A 13,430-nucleotide genomic window follows, 5' to 3' on the forward strand; every position below is an offset into this window, starting at 1 on the left:
CGCCGCGCACGCGCGCGCCCGCGCCCCTCAGGCCCGCGCCGCGCTTCCGGTCCTGCGCGGGGGGCCGCCGCCCTGCACCCCTGGTCCCCGCCCAGACCTTAACTCACTTCCCAACGCCGGGCCGGACCTGCTGTGCCGCGGGGTCTCTCAGGGCCTGAGCCTGTGGGTGGATTTGTAAAGTGTTGACGCACGTGGAGCACTTTTCAAGGCTGGTGTTACAGGCCCTTTGTGAAAATGGTGGAAAGTTACTGCAGAACTACCCTGCAGCCGTGCTGTGAGGTACCTCAGAAACATAAGTCACCAAACATTCCTGCGGAAATGAAGTTTTGTTCTTAAAAGAACTTATTTATTCTTTTTTTTTTTTTTGAGAGATTTTCACTATAGGGGGCGTGCACTCGCCAGACAGACAGAGACATAGAGACAGAAAGCGAGAAATCACCCCCCAGGGGAGATGGTCACGCTGCAATCCCTTCTCCTCCATTCTCCTCTCGGGATCTTGGGCACGGACGCACACGCGCCCAGCATGAGTTCTAAGCCACCGGGTCCAGGACGCGAACCGCGGTCGACTATGTGGGAGTCCAGCAACATAGCCATTACGCTAACTGCTGGTTCCCTATTCATTTATTTTAATTTGACCAGAGAGGGACAGAAAGAGAGAGAGCTGCCAGAGCCGGGACTCGAACCAACGTTAGCCATGTGAGAGTCTAGCACCCCTAATCATTTGCCAACCCGGGAAGGGGGAAGGTTTTATTTTCAAAATTACTACAGGTGTTATGTTTGAAGGATTGAAAAAAGAGAAAAAGACTACCGGATAAAAAAGAGCGTGGAAGGACAGACCCATGTCTCCTGCTATGCTAAGTGCTCTATTGGGGCACTCTTGGGGTGGAGGGAGAATGCCTCCTTCAAGATTGGGCGTAGGTGGTACTTTCCTTCTTGCCTCAAGATAGTGAGCTCCTTGCTAGTGTCAATACCTTGAAAGTTTCTGAAGAAGTGAATGGTGGTCTATTCCTGTGTCTGCTAAGAAGGTTAACATCACCTGGCACTACTACTGTGGTTGAAACCAGAGGGTAGCACTTAACTACAGAGACCAAGCACCTGTGAATGAGCTGATTCCTTGCCATTGAAGTGATTTCATCAGGATTGAAAATTGTTTGGAACCTGTTTATCTCCTTGTTTGCTGTGGAGTGAGTGCAAAGAAGGTATTTCAATGGTCTTGCAGACATCTTACTCTTTTTGTCCTGACTCCTTTCTCAGCCTCCAGCAGGGTGCCTCCTGCACTTAATGGATGATTGCAGGTTCCTTTTACTAAGCAAAGAAGCCCTGTACAATAGATTCCCCTCAAGGCCAGTGCTGCGGAAGGTGATCAGGCATTGACAGTGCACTTGACACCACTATGAGCAGCCTTTCAGGTCTTCAGTTCCTGTCTTTTTTCTTTTGTTTCTGTGCCTTCTCAGTACCTCTCTTTTAATACTCCTTTTCTTGATTTTTACTCCCATACCACTGAGGCCTTTTGGGTAAAGGTACCAGAGGGTGGAGTGGCTAGTAGGACTGCTTAGCTTGAACTTCATAGTCACAAAGGTTCAAATTGGACTTTTTGGTTTTTTATTTTTTGAAAGATATTTTTGCTATAGGGCATGTGTGCTTACCAGAGAGATAGAGAGGAAGAGAGAGACAGGAGAAATCACGCCCCCCCTACCCCAGGGGATGGCCATGCCCCAATCAATCCTGAGAGACAGGAGAAATCACCCTCCCAACCCCCCCCCCAGGGGATGGCCATGCCCCAATCAATCCTGATTTCCCTTTGTGATTTTGGGCATGCACCCACATGCACCTGTTAGGAGTTTTAAGTTGCCAGTTTGGGATTTGAACTGCAGTCAACTAGGCAGGAGTCCAACAATGTAACCATTATGCCATCTGCTGGTCCTTCAAACTGGACTCTTGATATCATTTCACGTGGCCAGGTGGTGGTGCAGTGATAATGCAGTTGACCCACTAGGAAAAGTTCCTGCATTTCTGTTCAGGGGCACTCTGTACAGGCTTCACTGGTCATGTGGGTGTTAGTGGTCCAGACTAGCTGAGGTGGTATGGAAGTACTGTGTGAAAATGCTATTGGGGAGCCTCTCTCGCTCTCGTGGGAGAAAGAAATAAACTTAAAAAAATAATTTCAAGGGACCTGTAGGTGGCGTGGTGGTTAAGGCGCTGGACACTCCCACATGGCCAACCATGGTTCAGGTCCTGGACCTGGTGGCTTGCTTTCTCACTTTCCTCTCTCTCTCTCTGTCTCTCTCTGGTGAAATTAAAATAAATGAATGAATGAATAAAGTTGAATAAAATAATTCTTTAAAAAAATAATTTCAAAATGAGATCAACAAGGACAGATTAGAAAGATGTTCATAGAGAACTTTACTTATTTTGGTGAAGGAAAGTACAGCGTTATTGCCATATTGAAGGAAAGGAGTGTGGGCAGTTCACACTGAAAGGTCCTGGTCTCTAATTCCTAACTTTAAAGATCAAAAACATATATAAACAAGTCTGGCATTTCTTCTTTTTTTTCATTTCTCAAAGGTCTCAGAAACTGGAATTGGCCAGACCCCTTCTCAACTTCTGAGTTTAATTTTCATTTTTCCTAAATTATTTATTTCAAAGCCACCGTTGAAGACGTTGATTAAGCCAACTTGAGTATAGACTATGTAGCATTGTTCCACACGGTAAAACATTGAAGGACCCCAATTTGTAGCAAATTCTGTGTCAGTCTTAAAGTTCAGCTCCCATAGTGGATTACTGGGCATTCTCAATACTTGAATAGGGAGCATGTACACAGGGAAAAGTAACATTGCACTTTTTTTTTTCTTTTGGAGAGGTTTTTCCTATAGGGCCCATGTGCTCCCCAGAAAGACAGAGAGAGAGAGACAAAGAGATAGAAAGCGAGAAATCACCCCCCGGGCGGATGGCCACACCACAATCCCTTCTCCTCCATTCTCCTCTCGGGATCTTGGGCACACATGCACACGCGCCCAGCATGAATTTAAGCCACCTAGTCCTGGAATCGAACCAAGGTCTACTACATAGGAGTCCAGTGACATAACCATTATGCCAACTGCTAGTCCTAACATTGCACTTTATAAGCACTGTATATTAAGTGGAAAATGCAGTGTCTTAAATAAACTATTTAAAATTGGTACCAAAAAAAAAATGAGAAAGAAAATTATTTATTTTGGAGCAAAGCAGATGGTGTAATGGTTATGTCACTGGACTCCTATGTAGTCAATGATGGTTCAAGTCCTAGACCTGGTGGCTTAAAACTCACACTGGGTGTCTGTGAATGTGTGCCCAAAATCCCAAGAGAAAAATGGAGGAGGAGGGATTGTGGTGTAGCCATCCCCCCTGGGAAGTGATTTCTTGCTTTCTGTCTCTCTGTTTCTCTCTGTCTCTCCAGTGAGCACATGCACCATATAGCAAAAATATCTTCAAAAAAAAATTCATGCCAGGCACATGTACATGCATGCCCAAAGCCCAGAGAGGAAAATAGAGAAGAGGGATTGTGGCATAGCCATCCCATCTCCCCGGGGGTGGTGGTGGTCTCTTGCTTTCTGTCTGTCTCTTTGGTGAGCACACTGTATAGCAGAAATCTCTCTTAAAAATTATGTATTATTACGTTCAAATTAGACCAGAGAAAAGGGCAGAAAGTCAAAAAATAAGCCTCTAGATCTAGGACTCCAACCACAGTTAGCCATGCGGGAGTCCAGTACCCCAACCACCACCCCAGCTGCCACTCCCTGAGCTTAATTTTCTGCCACATCTATCCTGCCTCTCACCGCTTTTTCTCTTGCTTCTTGTTCAACTTCACTAGTAGAAGGTATGATGGATTGTTGCTTTTCCTCAGGAAACCTTCAGTGCTAGAGTTCACTCCTTTAAGGCACTCCCTTCCTTGGCCCTGTGCCATTAGTTTTTAAAAATAGAGGCCACTTAGAGTGAGCAAAACCCGTATCTGGTCACTTGTCAGAACCCATTCACAGGATCCAGTGGAGCAGAACAAAGCTGGAGTGAGCCATGCTGGTCACACACAGCCGAGCGCCGCTTTGCCAGGCAGCTGAGCTCAGGAGGGCTCCTAGCTTCTTGAGAAAGAGCTGGCAGTGGCTGGCAGAGCCTGTGTGATCTGATCAAGAAACAAAATAGTCGTGATCTTTTTTTTAAAAAAATCCTCCCCAAACAGAAGTATTTAAACAACAGCATCATATTGAAGGCACAACTGTTTAAAATCTAGGAAGACTGTTCAGATGACTATCACATCGACTACAATGCTGGTCATTTGTTGACTTGTTCCTTACATCTGAGGAAAGAGCTGGAAGCTCTGGGCATGACATGTTCCAGAGCCATTGTGGAAAATAATACTTTTAATGCAGAATTGTCCTGTCTGAGGTAATTTTATTGAGCTCTATCTGTGATGATATAATCTTGGCTGAGTTGCCTGCCTTATTTGTCATTGCTCCACTTGCTCCTTGCTGTTTATGAAACATGTTCCAGGCAGTGATACTTGGGATTTAGGGATGCTCAGAAAGCCCAAAAAGAAGCTATATTTAGGTATTATGTCATTGGCTAGTTATAATATTCTTCTGTTTTTCTCAGTGATAATCCAAAGTTTTGGTCATTTTATTACCACGATGAGACTTTATATCTTAGTCTCAACCAATATTTATCTCTTTGAGAAGATAGTATTTACTACAAATTCAAAACTTGTGTTTTACTGATAAACACAATAGTTTTTTCTTTCAATTAATGAATTCAACAACTATTTTTTTAAAAATTTAGAAGGAATTCTAGGGGCTGGCAGGTGGCATGGTGGTTAAGGGCACTGGACTCTCCCATGGCCAACCGTGATTTGAGTCCCAGACTTGATGGCTTACTTTCTCACATTCTTTCTCCATATCTCTCTCTTTCTCTCTCTGTCCCTCTTTGGTCAAATTAAAATTAAATAAATAAATAATGTGAAACAAAATAATCCTTAAAAAAAAGTAATTCTAAATTTGCCTAACCTATAAAATAGGTTGATTTAGGTCCAGTAAACTTCAAAATAATTAAACTGAAGGTGTTTATTTTTTCCTTCAAAGATTTATTTATTTAATTCCATTTGTTATTATTATTTCTTTTTTGGAGAGGTTTTTGCTATAGGGTACGTACACTCACCAGAAAGACAGAGAGACATCGAGAAATCACCCCCCATCAGAGGTGGTGGCCACGCCGCAATCTTTTCTCCTCCATTCTCCTCTCAGGATCTTGGGCACTCACACACACTTGCCAGGCATGAGTTTAAGCCACCGGGTCTGGGACTAGACTACATGGGAGTCCAGCAACATAGCCATTACACTAACTGCTGACTCCTTATCATTATTATTTTAATTTGACCAGAGAGAAAGAGAAAGGGAAAGTGAGAAAGCCAGCTGCCAAGTCTGGGACTGGAACCACGGTCAGCCATGTGGGAGTCTAGCACCTTAACTACCATGCCACCGGCCAGCTCCAAAACTTAGGCTTTCTTCCAGTAAACTTACAATTTTAAAATTATTTTGATTTATGGGAAAGTTGTAAAATACAAAGAGTATGGTATGCCCTTCACCCATTTCCCCCTAATGTTAACATCTATAACCACAGTACATTTGTCAAAGTAAAGGCTTCGATATTCGTATATTACTATTGACTAACCCACAGATTTTTTTTTTTTCCCAACTTCAACAGTGTCCTCTGTTGTGCTCCAGGATTAAATCCAGGCAACCACACTTAATCTGTTAAGGTCTTATTTGAAGAGGTGTTCAGGAGTGGAGGGAAACATGTAAGACAAAATCATTTTTCATTCTGTTGAAAACTGAAGAAAGCACATAAAAAAGATTTAGTACATGGCAAATTGCATTAACCCTAGAAGCCACCTGCTTGTGGCTGCTGCCAGAGTAATAATACCTCCCCATTTAGGCTCTTTGGGTCTTAGCATTGACACTTGTGGATGTGACCTACTGCCAGTATGATGGATTGAGGTGTATGTCTGAAGCTTGACTTCTGTTCCCATAGCCCTGAGTTGTACCATCCACTGTGCTAAATGCAAGCTTCTGGAAAATTCTGTAAGCTTCTGCATTCCCTTAAAGCAGTGGTACCATTCAGTGGTTGATATCCTGTTGTCAGACTCTTGACTTTAAACCCTGGCTTTACCATGTAACTTCAGCAAGAGGTTTAAACTTCCTAAATTTCCATTTTCTTTCTTTCTTTCTTTTTTTTTTTTTTTTTTGGGAGAGGTTTGTGCTATAGGGCGCGTGCGCTCGCCAGACAGACAGAGAGAGACAGAGAGATAGAAAGCGAGAAATCACCCCCCAGGGGGGATGGCCACGTCGCAATCCCTTCTCTTCCATTCTCCTCTGGGATCTTGGGCACGCACGCACACGCGCCCAGTGTGAGTTTTAAGCCACCGGGTCCGGAACGCGAACCCCCGTCGACTACGTGGGAGTCCAGCGACATAGCCATTACGCTAACTGCTGGTCCCTAAGTTTCCATTTTCTCATCCCCATTTTGCAGAGAGGAACTGAGAGTTGCAGTGAAGTGTAAATGTTATAATCATCAGGGATCATCTGTAGAAGAGTACTTCATACCAAATAAGAACTAAGGAAATTACCTGTCATTTTTCATTGTGTTCCAGAAATAGTAGCTGTATCAGTATGTGATTTGGTGGTCAAGAAGCAACATAGGCCAGAGAAAGTCATTTAAGGAAATCAAACTTTTATTAATTGGCTAAAGAGGATTAGAGTTGTTAAGAAAAAAGAAATAACTATGAAACTTGAAGATAAAACTCCCAACTAGCAAAAAGAAAGTCAATTTTTCACTCTTGAAAATCAAGAGTGAAAACCATGTGGCAATGGTCATGTTGATCCTCCCTGTGTGAATCCAATTTTAATCTATTGTGTCTGAAGTAAGCACAGTTCTCATCACCATTTCAAGTTTAACTCACATTTAAGTAATGAGCAAACAGGGAAAATGTGCTAATTTGTAGAGGTTAGTTTCATAAACATCATCACAAGTACCGTAATTAGGTTTCTTAAGGAAAAAGGCTGATTGCATAATAACTATTTTATAATATAGCTTGGCCTTTGCATAGCATTTTGCATCTTTCAGAGGACTTTCATGGTCATTTTTTCTTTTTCTTTCTTTTATAATTTCTAGAGAGCATGTATACATGCCAGAGAGAGATAGAAACAGAGAGGGAGAAGCATTCTCCCCCCCTCCCCCCATGAAGCATGGAGATGCCACAATCCCTTCTCCGTTTTTCTGTCCTGTTAAGATTTTGGGCATGCACGTATATGTGCCTGGCATGTTTTTCATGCCATGGAAGCCAAGATTAGAACTGTAGTTGACCATATGGGATCCAACTTGTTAACCATAGCTGGCATCCATAGTTATTTTTTTCATGTGATCCTTGAGTTAAGGAAGGTTGTAGAAATTATGATCCACATTTTGCTGATGCAGAAACTGAAGCTCAAAGGGAAGAAAGCATAACAGGAAAGACTTGAAAGAGGAAGTGACACAGCACTGAAGTTTGAGGGATATGTAGAGGGTTCCTCAGGTAAATGGGAATTGGAGGGTTCTTGGCAGAAGTGCTGCAGAGGGTGGGGCATAGTGATAAAGAAGAGGAGAGTTCTTTAGTGGGACCAAATACTTTGGTATGTCTGATGCCTTGGCAAGGTAAGGGGAACAGTGTAGAGGCAGGATCATATAATATATTGCCAAGCTAGGCACTAGGACTTTATTTCCCTGGCAGTGAGTTGCTTTCAGGCAAAGGAGAGAACATGATCAGATTTCAGTATAGGAAGATCACCATGACGGTAGTGTAGAAGATGAACTGGAAAGATCTTTGGTCAGTAGGTTCAAGCTAGCTGATGTTTTCTAAACCTGTTGGTTGTGAGATCTCAGGTCCCAGCAAGAGTAGACAACTAGGTTAGCACTAGCAGCACTATACTGCCTGCAACAAAAGCGTTAGATTTAGAAGCAGAAAACCCTAACTCCTGCTCTAAATTTGTCAGATGTACAGCATTTTCTGGAACCATTAGCATTTTAATTGCCTTTGGCTTACCTCATCCTCATAATGAGGATGTTTACATTGTACCGATTTTGCCGATGTTAATGAACATTGATGGACTACTTCTGACAACAAATCAGGACTTGGGAATGTGAAGATGTTGTAGGCTGGTTCCAGAATCATATTCCAGGGTAGAGAGTTCAGCAGCTGCCTAAGCTAAATGAACAGGTTCAATATGGAGATGTTAGGATCCAATTTTTTAAAGAATTATTTTTATTTAACTTTATTTATTTATTCATCTATTTAATTTGACCAAAGAAGGACAGAATGACAGAGGGAGAGAGAGAAAGTGAGAAAGCCAGAAAGCAAGCTGTCAGGTCCGGGACTCGAACCGTGGTCAACCATGTGGGAATCCAGAGCCCTTCACCACCACACCACCTACTGGCCTCCTAGGATTCAATTTTGAATAGCTTCTATCACAAGTAATTATAAAAGGACTTCCAAGTTTTATTATCTCCCTGGAAAGACATCTCTAAAGATCTATACTTCTCCAAAGATATATACAGAGTTTTCAAGTTTACTATTTCAATTTTATATCCAGAGTTTACTCTCTTGAAATCAGGTAGAAAGCAAAATAAAATGTCCACGAGTTCTGTATGAATGATTTATTTATCTTATTTGCAATTGCACAGAGAACTGACTTCCTGCCAGGGAGAAAACAGAGTGTGTTAGATCTTCTGTGACAGTAAACTGGATAGATGAAGTGCTTTGTTTTAGACATGCTGGACAGGATGCCCCAGGATATGAACTTCCTGTATCTAAGATGGGAAATCCAGAGAAATGAACAGTAGCCCTTTCCTCCTGATTCTGGCCCTGTAGAATTTGTGTCAGACCACCGTTAGTTTCTGAGTGACTTTATAGTCAACAGAGCTGGCTCCCAGCCTGAAAAAAACATATCAAGCACAAGTTCCCCAGAGCCGATAGGCTGGAAGATAGGAAAAATGGGATGGGGGTACAACCAGACTCTGCGGAGGGCTTTCATCTCTCTCATGAATGTACACATGCTCTATCATAAATAGAGAGAAAAAAGAGATAGAAAGCAGTTGACATAATGGCTATGTCACTTGACTCTCATGTAGTTGACTGTGGTTTGAGTCCCAGACCCGGTGGCTTAAACTCACGCCAGGCTTGTGTGCGTGCATGCCCAAGATCCCAAGAGAATGAAGAAGGAGTTGCGGCATAGCCATCCCCCCTGGGGGGTGATTTCTTGCTTTCTATCTTTCTCTGACTTTCTGGCAAGCGCATGTGCCCTATAGAAAAAAACCTCTCCAAAAAAAGAAAAGAAAACATAACCAAAGCTGACCACTTTCAATGTTGGCTAGTCACACATCCAGGAAATCTATAATATTATCAAAAACAAAAATCAATCCAACATGATACAAAGAGGGGAATTAAAGAAATGCCTTAGGAAAATTCTGATCCTTGATGAAATGATAACAATGGTTATTTGTATATAATTTCTCTAGGAAGCAGAAGTTAACTGTAAATACAATTTTGCAAATAGAATTTTACTTTAAATATACTTTAGGAGTTGACTTTTTAAAGGGGTCATTTGGTTAACCTACTTGAGATCATTCTTTATGTTGCATAGGTTTGCTTTTTTGGGGGGGAGAGATTTTGCTATACGGCATGTGTGCTTGCCAGAGAGACAGAGAGAGAGAGAGACAAAGAGACAGAGAAAATCATCCCAAAGGGAGGATGGCCACACCACAATCCCTTCTCCTCTTGGGATTTTGGGCATGTATGCACATGTGCTCGGCTTGAGTTTCAAGCCTCTGAGTCCAGGACTTGAACCGGATAACCATGTGAGAGTCCAGTGACATAACCATTACACCATCTGCTGGACCTGTGGGTTTTTTTTTTTTTTTATACTCTTCATAAATCCCAATTTTTTTTTTTAATTCATTTTTGGAGAGGTTTTTGCTATAGGGCGTGTGCACTCTCCAGAAAGACAGAGAGAGACAGAGAGACAGAAAGGGAGAAATCACCCCCCGGGGGGATGGCCACTCCACAATCCCTTCTCCTCCATTCTCCTCTCGGGATCTTGGGTACGCATGCACACGCGCCCCGCATGAGTTTAAGCCACTGGGTCCGGGACTCGAACTGCAGTCGACTACATGGGAGTCCAGCAAAACGTAGCCATTATGCCAACTGCTGGTCCCCCATCCCAATTTTTTAATGCAACAATAATTTATACTTGTGCGCTAAATGAACTGGACTTTGCCTTCTGAAGCAATACCTTTACTTATCATTTTCTTTAAGAAAAAGCACTTTTTTCCTTTGTTTAAACCTCTCTGCTTCCTTCCTTCCTTTTTCTTTCTTTCTTTCTTTCTTTCTTTCTTTCTTTCTTTCTTTCTTTCTCTCTTTCTTTCTCTCTTTCTTTCTCTCTTTCTTTCCTTCTTTCTTTCCTTCTTTCCTTAGTCTCCCTAGGAATGGACTTGGTAATCAAGGCTGGTGAGTACCTTTATGGTGAGGCCAAAGAGAATGTTGAAAGCCCGGACCACCCATTGCACTGTCACCAACCCTGAAATGCCATCGTAATATGTTCTTTCATAGTTGAAAAGCTTCATACTTTAAAATACAAACATCCTGGAGAATTATCACATTAAGTGGTCTATTATCACATCACACTTAGGAAATTATCTCAATATTTTTCTCCTAGCAGTTAAAAAATGGGAGTTTTAATGGCAGCGTAGGAAGGAAGAGATAATCTTGGAATCTGGGGCACCAGCCCAGTAGGATGGGCTTAACTAAAGGGAAAAGTTGAAGCTGCCAAGAAGCTGCAAAAGGGATACCAGAGACTTGGGAAGTGTGATGGAGAAGCTAAGCAGTATTGAGGAAAAGGAAAATGGGAAACAGAACTAAGGCAACCTTACATTTCCTGTACAATTTAGCTTGGGGAAAACTAAACTCTTAGCATATTGTATTTCAGTAGTTGCCAGTTATCTGCAAAGAAAGAAAGACTAGAACATTTCATATATCCTTTCCACACATATGTACCAGACACTTTGCTAAGTGCTCATCACACAAACTGCAATAAAACCTTCTTGTCTGCAAGGAATTTACATTTTAAAGGGAAATTTGGCCAAAGAAAGGTAAATAGATTTTTAAAAATTATATATATTATATATATGTATCTATTCTGGTTGTAATAAGTGCAATGAAGAACACAAAACATACACCTTTTGTATTTTTTGTTTTCTGCTTTTATAATTTGACCACCCTGCAAAATCTGTGGTATAACAGAAAAATCAGCAAAGCCTGCACTCTTCATCATCCACATAACAATTACTTGACTCAGGTCCTATGTAAGCAAGTTTCTAGGAATTACCCTTTGATATGCTCAGGAGTATTTGAAATTCTGTAGATTCAATATTTTAAACATTGGAGAGCTCCTCAAGAGTTAATTCTGATAAGTAGGTGACACTGACTGCTACCTGTGTGATTTAATTTTAAGACCTACTTTCTATTTGCTATTCCTATAATCAATACAACTTCCATTCTCCTGCTATGTTTTTGAAATTCCGGGGCTGAGAATTCTAACAAACTACCCTAAGAAGAACAGAAAAAGGAAAGGTGATTAGTCATGGAGCAGCTGGTGACAAGGAGAGAGAGGAATAACTAGAAAAAAAGCTACCGAGAAAACTGACTGAAAATACTGCAGGTAGGAGAAAGAAATGATACGGGTCCAAGATGGCTAACTCAGGTGAGGAAAAGAGGGAGTGTAGGAAACAGACTTCCTTGTAAATGAGAGGAACCTATGCATGAAATTGCAAAGCAGGCCCTTGAGATCCAGCAAGACTTCACTGTTAAAGCGAACTATGAGTATGCAGTGTAACAGGCTATGTGTACAGTCCTAAGAATCCTTTTAGCATTACCGACATAACTGGAGTAGGAAGTTAGGCAGATAACTTACATTATTTTTAAATTACAAAGATAGTTGTACTATCAGTAATATAACACTAAAATACAATGAAAATATATTTGTGCCTTGTTCTCATACACTTACTGGTGAAGGAGGCAGTAGAGGAGAATTAACTAAAGTCAAGGAAAACTATCTTCCCAGGCCTTTTTTAAAAAAATACTTTTATAATTATTTTTTATTTATTTATTATTATTATTATTATTATTTTAAATTGACCATAAAGAGAGAGAGAGAGATAAGGAAAGTGAGAAACTAAACTGCTAGGTCAAACTGTAGTTGGCCATGTGGGAGTACAGTGCCTTAACCACCATAACATCAGCTAGCTTTTTCCCAGGTATCTTTGTTTTTAGAGGCTTTTTTCTTTTTCTTTTTCTTTTTGGAGAGGTTTTTGCTATAGGGCACATGCGCTCGCCAGAAAGACAGAGAGAGACAGAGAGATAGAAAGTAAGAAATCAACACCCCCCCCCCCGGGGGCAGGGGGGGATGGCCATACCACAATCCCTTCTCCTTCATTCTCCTCTCAGGATCTTGGACCCACACACATGCACCTGGCGTGAGTTCAAGTCACTAGGTCCGAGACTCGAACCGTGGCCAACTACATGGGAGTCCAGCGACATAGCCATTATGCTAACTGCTGGTCCTGAGAGGCTTTTTCCTATAGGGTGCATGTGCTCACCAGAGAGATAGAAAGTGAGAAATCACTGCCCCCCCTCCACGGGGGGTGGGGGGATGGTCATGCTGCAATCCCTTTTCCTCCATTTCTCCTCTCAGGATCTTGGGCATGCAGGCATACGCACCTGCTATGAGTTTTAAGCCACCAGGTTTAGGACTTGAACCACAGTTGACTATGTGGGAGTCCAAAGATGTAACTGTTAGGACATCTGCTAGTCCTTTCCCAGGCCTTTTTTATGGTGTACATTTTTATGTCTACCCAGCATCCCTTCTGGGGAAACATTCTCTTCCCCCTCTCCCCACTATTCCAAAATATTCCTAGTTGTGTGGTTCGACCCAGCAATGGGTACATGATCCTGGCTCAACCAGTCAGAATATCAATATTTTATCCCTTACTCAAAGTGATTGATTCATGGGCGAGTATGTGATATAAGTTGGACCAGTCAGAAGTTTCTCTGCATTGGGACCAGCAGTTAGCCTAATAGCTATGTCACTGGACTCCCACGTAGTCAACTGCGGTTCGAGTCCCGAACTCGGTGGCTTAAATTCACTGGGCGCGTGTGCATGCATGCCCAAGATTCTGAGAGGAGAATGGAAAAGGGATTGCAGCATGGCCATCCACCCTGGGGGCGGAGGGGGGGGTGATTTCTCGCTTTCTGTCTCTTTCTTTTTGGCGAGTGCACATGCCCTATAGCAAAAACCTCTCCAAAAAAAAAAAAAGGC

General features: G+C 42.1%; 1 long non-coding RNA gene across 1 annotated transcript in view; it reads left to right on the forward strand.

The window, feature by feature from the left end:
• Nucleotides 1-13,430, forward strand: part of LOC114007927 (uncharacterized) — a 159,311-nt gene that overhangs the window by 1,981 nt on the left and 143,900 nt on the right. The gene's annotated exons all lie outside the window — the stretch shown is intronic.

Source organism: Tupaia chinensis, unplaced genomic scaffold (assembly GCF_000334495.1).
Source record: "Tupaia chinensis unplaced genomic scaffold, TupChi_1.0 Scaffold000255_1, whole genome shotgun sequence".
Classification (NCBI taxonomy): Eukaryota; Metazoa; Chordata; class Mammalia; order Scandentia; family Tupaiidae; genus Tupaia; species Tupaia belangeri.